The 13,071-nt window shown below is 38.7% G+C and overlaps 1 long non-coding RNA gene across 3 annotated transcripts in view; it reads left to right on the top strand.

The window, feature by feature from the left end:
• The window catches only part of LOC131402649 (uncharacterized), a 50,291-nt gene extending 37,487 nt beyond the window's left edge, over positions 1 to 12,804 (top strand). For all 3 annotated transcript variants that reach the window (XR_009218859.1, XR_009218857.1, XR_009218855.1), the window contains one exon: positions 12,723 to 12,804. This is a non-coding gene — a long non-coding RNA (uncharacterized LOC131402649). The remainder of the gene's footprint in view (positions 1 to 12,722) is intronic.
• Positions 12,805 to 13,071: the final 267 nt, after the last annotated feature.

The raw sequence follows: 13,071 nt of genomic DNA, 5'->3' as shown, positions 1-13,071 counted from the left end.
ATTCCAGATCTATACATCTGTCTTTATGCCCAGACCACACTGTATTGATTAATGTAGCTTTGCCATAAGTTCTGATATTGGAAAGTCTAAGTCTTTCAACTTTATGATTATTTTTCTGTATTGTTGTGTCTGTACTGGGTCCTTTTCTTTTCCAAATAAATTTGCAAAGACATCAGCTGGGATTTTAATAGGGATTGCTTTGAATCAGTAGATTAATTTGGGGAGTATGGCCATCATAACAATAACAAGTTTTCTCATCCATAAACATGGGATGTCTTTCCATTTATTTAGATATTCTTAATTTTTCTCAACAATGTTTTGTAGTTTTCAGTATATGGGTTTTGTACTTATTTTGTTAGATTTATACCTAAATATTTTATTCTTTTTTGTTGCTATTTTAAATGAATTGTTTTCTTAAATGTTATTTTAGGAATGCTCTTTGTTAGTGTAGAGAAATACAATTAAATTTTGTATATTGATCTTGTATCCTGCAATCTTGATGAATTTGTTCAATAGTTCTAGTAGTTTTTTTGTTGTTGTGACTTTTTTTTTAAAGCCTACTTTATTTTTTTTTAAATTTTTTTGTTGATTTCATAATAGTTTATAACATTGTGAGATTCCAGTTGCACATTATTATTTGTCAGTCACCATATAAATGCACCCCTTCGCCCTTTGTGCCCACCCGCCAACTCCTTTCCCCCTGGTAACCACCAAACTGTTCTCTCTGTCTGTGTGTTATCATATTCCACATATGTGACAGGTCATACAGTGTTTGTCTTTCTCTGTCTGGCTTATTTCACTTAACATAATACCCTCTAGGTCCATCCATGTTGTTGCAAATGGGATGATTTTGTCTTTTTTTATGGCTGAGTAGTATTCCATGGTATATATATACCACATCTTCTTTATTCAGTCATTACTCAAGGGACACTTGGGTTGCTTCCACGTCTTGGCTGTAGTGAATAATGCTGCAATGAACATAGGGGTGCATAAGTCTTTTTGGATTGTTGATTTCAAGTTTTTTGGATAAATACCCAGACGTGGGATAGCTGGATCATAAGGTATTTCTCTTTTTAATTTTTTGATGAATCTCCATACTCTTTTCCATAGAGGCCGCACCACTTTGCATTCCCACCAGCAGTGAATGAGGGTTCCCTTTTTTCCACATGCTCTCCAACATTTGTTATTTTTTGTCTTGGTGATTATAGCCATTCTCATGGGTGTAAGGTGATGTCTTAGTGTAGTTTGCATTTTCCTGATGATTAGTGATGTTGAGCATCTTTTCATATGCCTATTGGCCATCTGTATATCTTCCTAGGAAAAATGTCTGTTCATATCCTCTGCCTATTTTTTGATCAGGTTATTTGTTTTTTTGTTGTTCAGATGTGTGAGTTCTTTACATATTATGGGGATTAACCCCTTGTCGGAGATATATTTTCTCCCAGTTGGTATGTTGTCTTTTCATTTTGATTCTGGTTTTGTTTGCCTTGCAGATGCTCTTTAGTCTGATGAAGTCCCACTTGTTTTATTTTTTCTTTTGTTTCCCTTGTCCGAGTAGACGCGGAATTCAAGAAGATTCCTTTATGACCAATGATGAATAGTGTACTGCCTACATTTTCCTCCAAGAGTTTTATAGTTTCAGGTCTCACTTTCAGGTCTTTGATCCATTTTGAGTTAATTTTTGTGTATGGCGAAAGCAGACGGTCTACTTTCATTCTTTTACAAGTGGCTGTCCAGTTTTCCCAGCATCATTTATTGAAGAGAATTTCTTTTCTCCATTGTACGTTCTTTGCTATTTTGTCAAAGATTAGCTGCCATAGATGTGAATTTTATTTCTGGGGTTTCAATTCTGTTCCATTGATATGTGTGTCTGTTTTTGTACCAGTACCATGCTGTTTTGATTACTATCGCTTTGTAGTATGTTTTGAAGTCAGGGATTGTGATGCCTCCAGCTTTGTTCTTTTTTCTCAGATTTGCTTTAGCTATTCGGGGTCTTTTCTTGCCCCATACGAATTTTAGGATTCTTTGTACTATTTCTGTGAAGAATGTCATTGGGATTCTGATTAGGATTGCATTGAATCTGTAGATTGCTTTAGGTAGTATGGACATTTTAACTATGTTTATTCTTCCAATCCATGTGCATGGGATATCTTTCCATTTCTTTATGTCACCATTGATTTCTTTCAATAATGACTATAAAGTTTTATAGACATTATTTATAAAACTATTTTATAATTTTATATAATAGTTTTATAAAATTATTTATAAAACTATAAAGTTTTCATTGTATAGGTCTTTCACCTCCCTGGTTAAATTTATTCCTAGATATTTTATCCTTTTTGTTGCGATTGTAAATGGGATTGTATTCTTGAGTTCTCTTTCTGTTAGTTCGTCATTAGAGTATAGAAATGCAACTGATTTTTGTAAGTTGATTTTGTACCCTGCGACTTTGCTGTAGTTGTTGATTATTTCTAATAGTTTTCTAATGGATTCTTTAGGGTTTTCTCTATATAAAATCATGTCATCTGCAAACAGTGACAGTTTCACTTCTTCATTGCCTATTTGGATTCCTTTTATTCCTTTTTCTTGCCTAATTGCTCTGGCCAGAACTTCCAACACTATGTTGAATAACAGTGGCGAGAGTGGGCACTCTTATCTTTTTCCTGTTCTCAGAGGGATGGCTTTCAGTTTTTCCCCATTGTGTATGATGTTGGCTGTGGGTTTGTCACATATGGCCTTTATCATGTTGAGGTACTTTCTTTCTATACCCATTTTGTTGAGAGTTTGTATCGTAAATGGATGTTGGATCTTTTCAAATGCTTTCTTTGCATCTATTGAGATGATCATGTGGTTTTTATTCCTCATTTTGTTAATGTGGTATATCACATTGATTGATTTGCAGATGTTGAACCATCCCTGTGTCCCTGGTACAAATCCCTCTTGATCGTGGTGTATGATCTTTCTAATGTATTGCTGTATTCGGTTTGCCAATATTTTGTGGAGTATTTTTGCATCTATGTTCATCAGTGGTATTGGCCTGTAATTTGCCTTCTGTGTATTGTCCTTGTCTGGCTTTGGTATTAGGGTGATGTTGGCCTTGTAGAATGTGTTAGGAAATGTTCCATCTTCCTCTATTTTTTGGAATAGTTTGAGAAGGATAGGTATTAAATCTTCTTTGAATACTTGGTAAAATTCTCCAAAGAAGCCATCTGGTCCTGGACTTTTATTTTTTGGGAGATTTTTGATTACTGTTTCAATCTCTTTACTTGTGATTGGTCTATTCAGGTTCTCTATCTCTTCTTGATTCAGTTTTGGGAGGCTATATGAGTCTAAGAATTTATCCATTTCTTCTAGATTGTCCACTTTGTTGGAATATAGTTTTTCTATAGTTTTTCATAGTATTCTCTTATAATCCTTTGTATTTCTGTGGTGATTGTGATTTCTTCTCTTTCATTTCTAATTTTATTTATTTGAGCCTTCTCTCTTTTTTTCTTGGTGAGTCTAGCTAAGAGTTTGTCAATTTTGTTTATCTTCTCAAAGAACCAGCTCTTAGTTTCATTGATCCTTTCTCCTGTTTTTTTTGGTTTCAATTTTGTTTATTTCTGCTCTAATTTTTATTATTTCCCTCCTTCTGCTGACTATGGGCTTTGTTTGTTCTTCTTTTCCTAATTCTGTTAGGTGTAGTTGGGGATTGCTTTTTTGGGATTTTTCTTGTTTGCTAAGGTGGGCCTGTATTGCTATGAATTTTCCTCTCAGGACCACTTTTGCTGCATTCCATATGAATTGGTATGGTGTATTTTCATTTTCATCTGTCACCAGATATTCTTTGATTTCTCCTTTAATTTCTTCAATGATCCATTGGTTGTTCAGTAGCATGTTGTTTAGTCTCCACATCTCTGTCACTTTCCCAGCTTTTTTCTTATAGTTGATTTATAGTTTCATAGCATTATGGTCAGGAAAGATGCCTGTTATGATTTCAATCTTCTTAAATTTATAGAGGTTTGACTTGTTTCCCAAGATATGGTCTATCCTTGACAATGTTCCATGCGCTTGAGAAGAATATGTAATCTGTTCTTTTTGGATGGAGTGCTCTATATATATCTGTTAAGTCCATCTGGTTTAGTTTTTCATTTAAGTCCACTATTTCCTTATTGACTTTCCGTCTGGATGATCTATACATTGATGTATGTGGGTGTTAAGGTCCGCTACTATTATTGTGTTGTTGTTGATATTTACTTTTAGGTTTGTTAATAGCTGCTTTATGTACTTTGGTGCTCCTGTGGTGGGTGCATATATATTTATAAGTGTTATGTCTTCTTGGTGGAGTGTCCCTTTTATCATTATATACTTCCCCTCTTTGTCTCTCATTACCTTTTTTATCTTGAAGTCTACTTTGTCTGTTATAAGTATGGCCACACCTGCTTTCTTTTGTTTGCCATTAGCTTGGAGTATCATCTTCCATTCCTTTACTCTGAGCCTGTATTTGTCTTTAGAGCTGAGATGTGTTTCCTGGAGGCAGCAAATTGTTGGGTCTGGTTTTTCAATCCATCCAGCCACTGTGTCTTTTGATAGGGGAATTCAATCCATTTACATTTAGAGTGATTATTGATATATGAGGGCTTAATGCTGCCATTTTATCTCTTGTTTTTCAGTTGTTATGTATTTTCCTTGTTTCCCATCCCATGAATTTTGGACTGCTAATTCAGTTTGGTGGCTGTCTATGATGGTTTTCTCTTTATTTATCACTTGTGTCTTTGTTCTGATGTTTTGTTTAGTGGTTACTGTGCAGTTTGTGTAAAAGATCTCGTAGATGAGATAGTCCATTCCCTGATAGCCTCTTGTTTCCTTAGTCTAAGTAGGTTTCGTCCCTTTCCTCTTCCCTTTCTAAGTTGTTGTTGTCACAACTTATCCCATTATGTGTTGTGAATTTGTGGTTAAAATGAAGTGATAATATTTATTTTTGATGTTTTGTTTTCCTTTATCTTTAGAGTTATAATTAAGTGTTTGCTGATCTGTTCTGATAGAGAGCTGCAATTTTGGATTTTGTCTGCCTATTTATCTGCTTGCTCAAGGCTTTGTAAACCCTTTCTTCTTTTCTTTTCAGGTACGAGGGCTTTCTTGATCAAACTTGTGTGGGGGGGTGCGGGTCTTGTGGCAATGAACTCCCTCAGCTTTTGTTTATCTGGCAAAGTTTTTATTTCTCCATCATATCTGAAGGATATTTTCACTGGATAGAGTATTCTTGGCTGAAAGTTTTTGTCTTTCAAAATTTTGAATATATCATTCCACTCTCTCCTCGCCTGCAAGCTTTCTGTTGAAAAATCTGCTGAAAGCCTCATAGGGCTTCCTTTATAGGTTGTTCTCTTCTGCCTTGCTGTCCGTAATATTTTTTCTTTATCGTTGACTTTTGCCAGCTTTACTAACATATGTCTTGGAGAAGGTCTTTTTACATTGGTGTACTTAGGAGTCCTGTTGGCTTCTTTTACGTGTTAATTCCAGCTCCGTCTCCAGGTTTGGGAAGTTCTCAGTTGTTATTTCTTTGAACAAGCTCTCTGCTCCTTTTTCCCTCTCTTCTCCCTGTCGAATACCTATAATCCTTATGTTGCATTTCCTAATTGAGTCAAATATTTCTTGGAGAATGTCTTCATTTCTTTTTAATCTATGTTCTCTCCTCCTCCATCTGAAGCATTTCTGTCTTCCTAGCCTCCAGATTGCTAATTCTGTCCTCCATATTATCAGCCCCATTGTTTAAGGACTCCAAACTTTTCTTTATCTCATCCATTTTGTTTTTCATCTCTAACAGTTCTGTTTGGTTTTTCTTTATAGTTTTGATCTCGTTTGTGAAGAATTCCCTCTGTTCAGTAATTTGGTTCCTGATTTCATTGAACTGTCTTTCAGAATTGTCTTGTAGCTTGTTGAGTTATCTTAGGATGGCTGTCTTGAATTCTTTGTCATTTAGATCATAGATTTCCATGCCTTCAGGGTGGATTTCTGGGTGTTTGTCTTTTTCCTTCTGGTCAGGAGTATTGATATATTTCTTTAAACCATTTGATGGAGTGGATTTGTGCTGATGCATAGTGATAGTTTCTGGATGCAGGTTCCACCTGCTGCCACTTGAGGGGGTGCAGGAGCTGTGTAGTCTGAGCCCACTGCTGCGATCCCTGTCAGGTGTGGCTGTCTGAGCCTGGGTCACTCCTTGGGATCACAGTGGCCCTGTGGGATCTCCCACCAAATGGAGAAGTAGTCACATGGGGGGCTCAGGGCTTCTGCCGCTTGCTCCCATAGACTCACAGAGCTGTGCTCCCTGCTTCAGGGCCACAGCGGTACTATGGGTGTTCACAGCAGCTGGGAGCTTGTTTGCCCAGATTGGAATCTCAGTCTCCCTCGCCCTCTGCTCCTAGGTCACACCAGCCATTGTGCTTGGTGGGCGAGACTTCCCCTCCACGACTGAGCCAAGGCCACTCCCTGGGACCAGGTGGGATTGTAGATTCTTCCACCAGATGAGAGAGTGATCACACGGGGGCTCAGGGCTACTGCCGCCAGCTCCAACAGTGACATCGAGACACGCTTCCCCCTTTGGGGCTGCAGCAGTACCATGGGTGTTCACGGCAGCTGGGAGTTTGTTCACCCGGACTGGGATCTCAGCCACCCTCTACACCTAGGTTGCACCAACCATTGTGCTTCGTGGGTGGGACCTCCCCTCTGGGACCGAGCCGAAGCCCCTCCCTGGGACCATGGTGGGGTTGTGGTTTTTCTCACTAGATGAATGAGTGATCACACTGGGCTCAGGGCCATTGCCGCTTGTTCTCACAATCCTGCTGAGACACTTTTCCCCCCTTTGGAACTGCAGCAATACTAGGGGTGTTCATGGCAACTGGGAGCTTGTTCTCCTCAGTAGCAGCTCAGTCGCCCTCTGCTCCTGGTAGCACTGGCCTTTGTGCTTGGTGGGTGGGGCTTCCCCACCGAGTGCAAGCCTGTGCTGCTCTCTGTGGACTGCATGGCCCTGAGGGCTCCCCCACTAGATGAGGAAGTGATCACATGGGGGGCCCAGGGCTGCCATCACCTGTTTCCACAGTCATGCTGAGGCATGCTCCCACCCTTGGGGCCACAGCAGTGCTATGATTGCTCCAGCCAGGAAAGTAGTCACACACGTGCACTAGGCTGCCTGGAGTCCAGAGGGTGCTCACCTATCTTCATCACCTCTTGGGGGGATAGTCCATCCACCTTCAGATGTACAGCTGCTTGGGTCTCTCAGGCATCCTGGTGTGCTGTGTGGGTATCCTCCACTGGTTGATGAATGTCCTTTTAGTTGTAGTTCAAAGGGGAGAGACACAGGGAACAGCTCACTCCACCATGTTCCTGACGTCCTCTCTAGTAGTTTTTTAATGGACTCTTTAGAATATATATATAATTTGAAAATAGAGGTAGCTGTAATTCTTCCAGTCCAATATGGATGTGCTTTATTTATTTTTCTTGCTTAATTTCTCTTTCTAAAACTTACAGGACAATTTTTAATAGAAGTAGCAAGAGCAGACAACTTGGTTTTGTTCCTGATCTTAGGGAAAAAGTATTGAGTCTTTCACCATTAAGTATGATGTTAACTGTGAGTTTCATATAGATGCCCTTTTTTAGATTGAAGAAGTTCTCTTCTATTCTTAGTTTGTTGAGTGTGTTTATCATGAAAAGGTGTTGGATTTTGTCAAATGTTCTTTCTACTTCAATTGAGATGATCATGTGGCTTTTCCCTTTTTCCTATTAATGTGAATGATTTTATGTTGAACCACCCTTGCATTCCTGACAAGTCGCACTTGGTCATAGTGTATAATATAATTTTTATATGTTGCAGAATTTGGTTTGCTAGTATTTTCTTGAGGACTTTTCCATCTGTATTCATAAGAGATATTGGTCTGTAGTTACATTTTCTTGTGATATTTTTGTCTGATTTTGGTATCAGGGTAATACTGGCTCATAGAATGAATTGAGAAGTGTTGCCTTTACTTGATTTTTTGGAAGAGTTTGAGAAGGACTGATATGAATTTTCTTTGGATGTTTGAAAGAATACATGAATGAAGCTGAGTCTAGTTTCACTCAGTCTAACTGAGTTCTACCTGAGTCTTTTCTTTTCGGGTAGTTTAAAAATTACTAGCTAGATTTCACCACTTGTAATGGTTATCTGTTGCTGTCATAACTTATTACCATGAACTTAGTGGCTTAAAACAAAATAAATTTTTATCTCACAGTTCTTTACGTAAGATGTTTGAGACACGTCTCATTGATCTAAAATCAAGCCATAGGCAGGGCAGTGTTCCTTTCTGTAGGCTTTAGGTCAGAATAAGTTGCCTTGCCTTTTCCAGATCCTAGAGAATGCCCACATTTTCTCATGGTTCCCTTCCTCCATCTTTGAAAGCAGCCTTAGCATACAGAGGCATAAAAAATATTTAAAACAATGAATTTTTGAGATATATGGATGCCCAGTGGTTCTCTTTAGGGGTAGAAGTAAATATTTTCTTCTTAGACGTTCGCATTTTTTTTTTTTTTACACATCGCATTCCTTAGACTTTCTTTCCACATTCCCTCTAATGGACCTCAACTGGGAAAGGGTCTCTACTTTTAAGGGCTCATATAATTAGGTTGGGCCCATTGGATAATCCAGGATAATCTTCCTGTCTCCAAATCCTTCATCTTAATCACACTTGCAAAATCCCTTTCTCCAGGTCAGGTAACATATTCACAGGTTTTAGGGATCATGATGTGGACATCTTGGGAAAGGGGACGTTATTCTTCTAACGACATGTTTAAAAGTCTATTCAATTTTATATGCATTGATTTATGAGACTTCTTAAATTAGTCTAAAGGACAAAGGTGAAGAAATATACAATTACATTGTCTTTTGTAATTACCTACATAATTACCTTTACTGACACATTTTTTTTAATGTGTGTTGATTCAAATTACTGTCTTGTGCCAATTTCTTTCAGCTTGAAGAACTTCATTTAGTATTTCTTGTAAAGAAGATGTCCTAGAAACAAATTCTCTCAGTTTTTGTTTACTTGGGAATACCTTTATTTCGCCCTCATTTTTTAATGATAATTTTACTGGATATAAGATTCTTGGTTGACACTTCCTGCACTTTGAAAATGTGATCCCATTGCCTTCGGTTCTCCACTGTTTCTGATGAGAAGCCAGATATTAACCTTATTGGGATTCCCTTGTACGAGATGAGTCATTTTCCTCTTGTTGCTTTCCAGATTTTCTCTTTATCTTTCAACACTTCAACCATGGATCTCTTTGAATTTATCCAGTTGGAATTAATTTCGTTTTTTTGAATGTGTAAAGCAACGTTTTCCATCAAATTAGGGAAGTTTTCAGCCATTATTTCTTCAAATATTATTTCTGTCCCTTTCTTTCTCTCCTCTTTTTTTTTTTGGTATTCCCATTAGATATATGTTAGTGTATTTAATTGTATCCCACATGTCTCTGAAGCTGTGTTAATTTTTCTTCATTGTTTTTACTCTCTGTTCTTCAGATTGTATAATCTCTATTGATCTCTCTTCAAGTTTGTTGTTTCTTCCACTAGTTCAAATCTGCTTTTGAGCCCCTCTAATAAAGTTTTCATTTCAGTTACTGTACTTTTCAACTCCAGAATTTTCTTTTGTTTTTTAAAATAATTTTTGTCTCTTCATTGATATTCTCTATATGATGATACATTATCATTATATATCTTTTTCATTCTTTAAGCATGGTTTCCCTAAACTCTCTCTATATATTTATAATAGGTCATTTAAAATCTTTGTCTGCTAAGTCTACCATCTGGACTTCTTCAAAGGCAATTTCTATTGCCTGCTTTTTTCCCCCTGAGTATGGGTCACACTTTCCTGTTTCCTTGCATATCTTGTTAGATTTCATTGAAAACTAGACATTTCAGATAGTATATTGCAGTAATTCTGGATACTGACCTTCCCAAGGAGTTATTGCTGTTGCTTGGTCATTTGTTTATATGCTGAGTGACTTGACCTAAATTCTGTAATGTCTTTTTCCCTTGCCATGTGCAACCTCTGACACCCCTGCTAAGACTATTCTTTTGCTTTTTGTTTTTCTCTTATCCGAGCTACCTAGGAGAACCCTCTGGTTTGGCATAACAATTAATTGATTAAAGTTTTGCTTAAGCTTCCTTATTTAGTTAGATTTTTATCCTTTACTGTTGGTATACATGTGTGCTTGAAGGCTGCTATATCAGTTCAGGGAGTTTCTATGTCTTTTCTGTCCCCTCTTCAGCCTGGTACTATTCTCTGATTTCTCTGAGCTTTAGTCTCTGATTTCTCACAGGAAAGCACAGCCTGGGCGTTACACAATCTTCCAGACTTCCAGGATGACTGTGATATTATTTTAAATCCTGGCTTCTTAGGTGTCAACCCTGGATGAGAGTATTGTTCACTCCGTGTTTAGTCAGAAGTTGTGTTTAAGCACCGCCATAAAGGTATCCAGATTTAGGTAAGGAGAGACTTGAAGAGATTATTGCAAAGTGGAGGAAAGGGACTATTGTAACAGGGAGGATGCAACAACTTTAGCAACAAGCATTAGGCAAAAGGAGTTTTTCTTTTACAGGGAGGAGTAAACAAGGCTAGAAAGAACTTGATGTGGGTAAGGGGAATGAAAGGGTGGAGTGATGGGATAGCGGATCAACGAATATTTTATCTTGATGTCAGCCTATTTTCAGGAGGGGCTGTTTAGGAGAAGTTGTATGCTGGCTCAGAATGAGGGTAGGTCAAAGTTCAGGGGTCTGCAGGAAAGAGAGAAACTTAACCAAAGTTTGGTTAACAAGTACTTTGTTCAGATTTATCAGTGGGGACAAGCAGTTCAGCAAATATTTAAGAGGCAAAGAATGGGAATTTGGAATGTCTGTGTCTGGTCTTGTCATAGGTCAATGAGGGGGACATATGTGAGTCTTATCTAAGTCATATGGGAAAGGGTGTTCCTTTGCAGTAACTTATTTCCAGAACACAAGGAGTGGGGGATTTCTTTAACCATGACGGTTTTCCAGGATGAGAGGGTTCCAGTAAAATTCAAACTTGTCAGCCTCTGTTGCCATTCAGACTTTCGCCCTGTGTTGATGGGTCTGTGTATCATTTGGGAATGCTGTCAAGCTTGCCCCACATCCTGCTGTGTTTGCCCCTGAGTGGGTGCAGCCTGGTGCACGCAGAAAGTCTTTCTGACACTTAGAGTTCTCTATTTCCTGTTACAAATAACGTTATTCTCCTCAGGCAGGGCTGAGAACCTCTTCACCCTTATGACCTGCCTTTCTCCCTGGACAGAATCCCTGTGCTACCATACCGGAGCTGGGGGCAGAAATCTGCTTTTCCCAAAGTGACATCTGTAATCCACTATAGGCACCGGAGTGTGTGTGTGTGTGGCAGCTCTTGGTCTTCTTGGCTTGCCTTTCTGGGCATTGAATCTCCACCCTAACAGGTGCTGGGGCAGAGGTGATGGGCCCCAGTGTCCACCACCTCCTCCGCCTGGGGCAGAGTGGGGATGAGATGGGGGAAGAGGGACCAGGGTCACCTTTACCACACCTGCTTGGAATAGAGGTTCTGTGGGGGCTGGGGGAGGGAGGAGTTCAGGGAGGGATGAGAAATGCCAGCAGTTGCTGCTCCTGGGATGATATCATAGACCCTAGGATCTGGGGGAGAGGGATCCCTGTCTTCTTGGCTGCCTATCCCTAGGGTAGAGCTTTTATAATGTGGAGCTGGGGAGTGGAGGTAGGTAATGAAATGAGGTTGGCTCAAATTCCACAGACTCTCAGTGTTCTTACCAATATTGAGTAGCTTTTGTTGAGTGAATTTTTATGCATTTTCTATATACTCTTGTGACAATTTCCAGAGACTTTAAGTGATTGTTTTTTATAATTTTCACCAGTGGAATTGATATTTTTCTGGGGAGAAGGTCAACCAAGCTCCTTACCCCATTCTTTTAGAAGTATCACAGCAGTTTATTCCTACTCTGGCTTCTTCCACTTTTTCCCTTCTAACTTCTCTAGTTTTATTTGAGTAGCTCCAAGTTTTTACCTCTTTCAAACTCTTCCCAAATTACATAGAGATCTGCCAGCTGCCCTCTACCAGGTCAGACCATAGTTTTCCCACAACTACTTTTCTGTGTTAACTATTGATGGATATTCATAGACAATCAGTCTTCTAACTTTTCAGAATTCCATATGAAAATATTTACTTCTAGCCCTAAAGAGAACCACTGGGCATCCATATATCTCAAAAATTCATTGTTTTAAATATTTTTTATGCCTCTGTGTTTTTTGCACTCATATGCCTGCCTCAATGCACTCTAGTTAGAATATAAGTTCTTAGGTGACAAAAACCAGACCTACATCTTTCTCTCTGTGCAAAGCCTTGCACAGTGTCATTAAAATAAAATCAGTGTTAAATGCCTGAGTTAGATTTTGACTGTGTTTAAGCATGGGGTAGTAAAAAGAATCTTTCACACCAAGTCAAAAAAATTGGTCTCAAGATGAAATAGGTCCATTACATAACAATCAGCCCCCTCATCAAACATGGAGTAAGAGTTCACTCATTCACAATCATTCATTCAACATAGATTTACTGAACTCACATCATGGGAACAATACTTGCTTTCCCTTCCTCATAATGTTATGATGATTTTCCAAATGAAACAATAATGATTGTGAAAGATTTTTTTTTGTTTTTTTTTTACAGCTATTAAAATGTGTAGATGCAAAATTCTGACTCCAATTACAATGTGTGTGGAGGGTTTCCACAACACTAAGCAATTCTTGGACACCAGCTGGGTGTCATATACTTCAACTCGATTCTGACACTATCTACCCGGAGATGGTGTCAGATCCCACAGGTTAAGGGTTCAGTGATACAAGACTGCACCCCGCCCCTTTCAGATGCCAACTGTAAGTCCAGGTTGTCACCTGTGCTTCTGACGGACTGGCTATAGATCGGAGGTTCCAGTGACCGCTCCTTGGGTTTGATTAATTCACTAGAATGCTCACAGAACTCAGAGAAACATTTACTTATTAGATTATTAGTTTATAAC

The sequence above is a fragment of the Diceros bicornis genome, unplaced genomic scaffold (genome assembly GCF_020826845.1).
Source record: "Diceros bicornis minor isolate mBicDic1 unplaced genomic scaffold, mDicBic1.mat.cur scaffold_200_ctg1, whole genome shotgun sequence".
Taxonomy (NCBI): domain Eukaryota; kingdom Metazoa; phylum Chordata; class Mammalia; order Perissodactyla; family Rhinocerotidae; genus Diceros; species Diceros bicornis.
This window is presented reverse-complemented; position numbering and strand designations above follow the sequence as displayed.